Source organism: Lissotriton vulgaris, chromosome 4_1, assembly GCF_964263255.1.
Source record: "Lissotriton vulgaris chromosome 4_1, aLisVul1.2, whole genome shotgun sequence".
Lineage (NCBI taxonomy): Eukaryota > Metazoa > Chordata > Amphibia > Caudata > Salamandridae > Lissotriton > Lissotriton vulgaris.
The window spans coordinates 288,475,266-288,478,623 of NC_141691.1; the positions used below are offsets into that span (position 1 = coordinate 288,475,266).

The 3,358-nt window shown below is 47.0% G+C and overlaps 1 pseudogene; it reads left to right on the top strand.

Moving 5' to 3' along the window:
- The first annotated feature begins 327 nt into the window (after nt 1-327).
- LOC147718662 (alanine--tRNA ligase, cytoplasmic pseudogene) lies at nt 328-2,826 on the top strand (annotated as a pseudogene).
- Nucleotides 2,827-3,358: the final 532 nt, after the last annotated feature.

Consider the following 3,358-nt stretch of genomic DNA (forward strand, 5'->3'; position numbering starts at 1 on the left):
GACTCATTTCCATATTCATGATTCCTCTTAAGTCTGGAAAGGTGTCTTGTTAAATGGGTGTTGCATGGGATCACCCACAGCAACACCCATAGAACGCTCCTTTCACGCAAAGTACTGTGTCTAAAGGGGCCATATTTACAAGGAGAGGAAAAGCCATGTAGGGTGGCTTTTCCTGTCTTTGTAAATATGGATCAGTAACATGTGCCACCAGTACGTCACAAAAAGTGACATACGGGGGCGTAGGGGGCTTGTAAATCTACCCCAACTATTTGGTCTGTTATAACCTTCTTCTTTATTGTGCACATAGCACTGCACGCTGGGATAAGGATGGAGTCTACATTCACAGCAAGGATGAGCCTGCAGAAATGTACTGACTTCTTCATAGACAACTGGCACACATATGTCCACTCATCAGTCATCTGCCACTGTTCCTCTGGATGACCCCACACTGCTGTTTGCCAATGCTGGTATGAACCAGTTCAAGCCAATCTTCCCGAATACGATCGTCCCCTCACACCCAATGGCCAAGTTGAACCGTGCAGCCAATACTCAGAAGTGCATCCAAGCAGGAGGCAAGCACAATCACCTGGACGATGTTAGCAAGAATGTCTACCATCACACTTTCTTAGAAATGCTGGGCTCTTGGTCATTTAGAGACTATTTTAAGGAACTTGCCTGTAAGCTGGCCCTGGAGTTGCTGACTAAGGAGTTTGGAATCAACATTGACCGTCTGTATGTCACCTACTTTGGAGGGAATGAGGCAGAAGGTCTGGAGCCAGACCATGAGTGCAAGCAGATCTGGCTCAATTTGGGGTCACCTGAAAACAGAATTCTCCCTGGAAGCATGAAGTATAATTTCTGGAAAATGGGTGACACCGGTCCCTATGGACCCTGCAGTGAGATGCATTTTGACTGAATTGGTGGTAGGGAGATGGCACACCTTGTCAACATGGATGACCCCGACCTCATAACACTGGAAGAGGGTATGTCCTGAGAAAGATCCTGAGGTGGGCAGTGCGGTACTCGCACGAAAAGCCACCCCAGTGGATGTGGTGGTGTAGTCATTAGGCGATGCGTTCCCGGAGCTGAAGAAGGACCCCGATTTGGTAAATTACATTATTAATGAAGAGGAGACACAGTTTTTAAAAACCCTCACAAGGGGGCGCAGGATCTTGGACCGGAAGATCCAGAGCCTGGGAGACTGCAAAACCATCCCAGGTGATACAGCATGGTTGCTTTACAACACATATGGTTTCCCAGTGGACCCGACTGGTCTGATTGCTGAAGAGAGTGGCCTGGTGTGGACATGGAAAGCTTTGAGGAAGAGTGGAAATCAGCACAGCAAAGGTGCTTGTGACGAAGATATGCTGATGCTGGACATCTATGCCATTAAAGAGCTGCGCTCCCTAGGGCTGGATGCTACAGATGATTCCCCAAAATACAGCTACAAATCCGACGCCAGTGACAGCTATGAGTTTGAATGTGGAGTGGCCACTGTGAAAGCTCTACGTAGGGAAAAGACCTTTGTGGATGAGGTGATGACTGGAAAGGAGTGTGGAATTGTGCTAGACAGAACCTGTTTCTATGCAGAGCAGGGTGGTCAAACCTATGATGAAGGCTTCCTACTAAAGGAGGATGACAGCCCAGAGGATAAAATGGAATTCTCTGTGAAAAATGTCCAGGTCTGTGGTGGCTACATTCTCCACATGGGCACCATGTATGGGACCTTGCGTGTTGGTGAGAGTATTCGCCTGTACATCGACGAGCCCCGGCGCCACCCTATTATGAGCAACCACACATCAACACACATCTTGAACTTTGCACTGCGTGCTGTGCTTGGGGAGGCTGATCAGAGAGGATCCTTGGTTGCCCCAGATGGCTGCATTTTGACTTCACTGCCAAGGGGGCCATGGCCACTACCGAGATCAAGAGTATGGCAAGAATTGCCCCATGGCTGTTGCTAACGCCATCCAGGACTTGAGAACTGTGTTTGATGAGACATACCCAAATCCGGTTCGTGTTGTTTCTGTTGACATCTTGGTGAAAGAAATGCTGGCAGACGCCGCAGGACCTGCTGGCTGTATCGCCTCAGTTGAGTTCTGTGGAGGAACGCACCTGCAGAACACCAGTCATGCAGGCTCAGAAGAAGCAATTGCTAAAGGGATGTGGCAAATCTTGGCAGTCACAGGCCAAGAGGCACAGAAGGCCCTGCGGAAAGTAGATAGCCTGAAGCAATCTCTATCTGCTCTAGATGCTAAAGTGAAAGTGCATACCCATCCCAACAAGGATGTTCAAAAGGAAATTGCTGACCTAGGTGAGACTCTTGCCACTGCAGTCATTGCCCAGTTGCAGAAGGATGAGTTAAGGGAGGCTCTGAAAGGTCTTAAGAAGCTTATGGATGACCTGGATCATGCCAGCAAAGCTGATGCTCAGGAAAGGGTAGTAGAAAAGACCAAGCAGATGATTGACAAACAGCCCAACCGCCCTGTGCTCATCTTGGAAATGGAGAGCTGTGCCTCTGCCAAGGCTCTACATGAGTCCCTGAAGCTGTAGAAGACTCTTTCTCCCAAGACTGCTGCAATGCTCTTCAGTGTCGACATGGACGCTGGAAAGATCACATGCTTGTGCCAAGTCCCACAGGAAACTGCCAGCAAGGGCCTGAAAGCCAGCGAGTGGGTACAGCAGGTGTCTGACTTGATGGACGGCAAGAGAGGCGGGAAAGAGTTCTCTGCTCAGGCCACATGCTGTAACGTTGACTGCTTACATGAGGTGCTGCGACTAGCCAACGACTTTGCCAAGCTGAAACTGGGGGACTTGAAGAACTGACATGTTTATAAGTGATGGTTTAATTCCATTTAGAGCATTTATATTTAACAAATTTGTTTTGGCCACCAGTCATTTCAAATTCAGGATGGTTTGTGTTGCTGGAAAGAGAATAAATTTAGGGGCCATATGTAGATAGCCCAATACCGGTCGGTAACAACCAAAATTCAGTAAATTAGCTGTTACCGACCGGTATTTATGCCTTCGAGATGTAGGAGTGCAAAAATAATTATTCGGTAAATATGAATCGGTAAATACTGATTCATCATTACCGAATTTAAAATTACCGAATCAGTATTTACCAAATTTGTATTTACCAAATTGGTAAATATGAAACGGTAAAATGAGAAAAGATATGTAGGTAAAATCTGAAATACCGAATTTTATGAAATTCGGTATTTAATAGTCGTAATTAACACTAACTGGAAGCAGGTGGTAATCATCCACATGGTATATAAGCAATCCCAAAATACAACATTGTGATCACTATGGCGGCTTTCTACGTCATTGCAAGGCGGCTACGGCTACAGGCAGT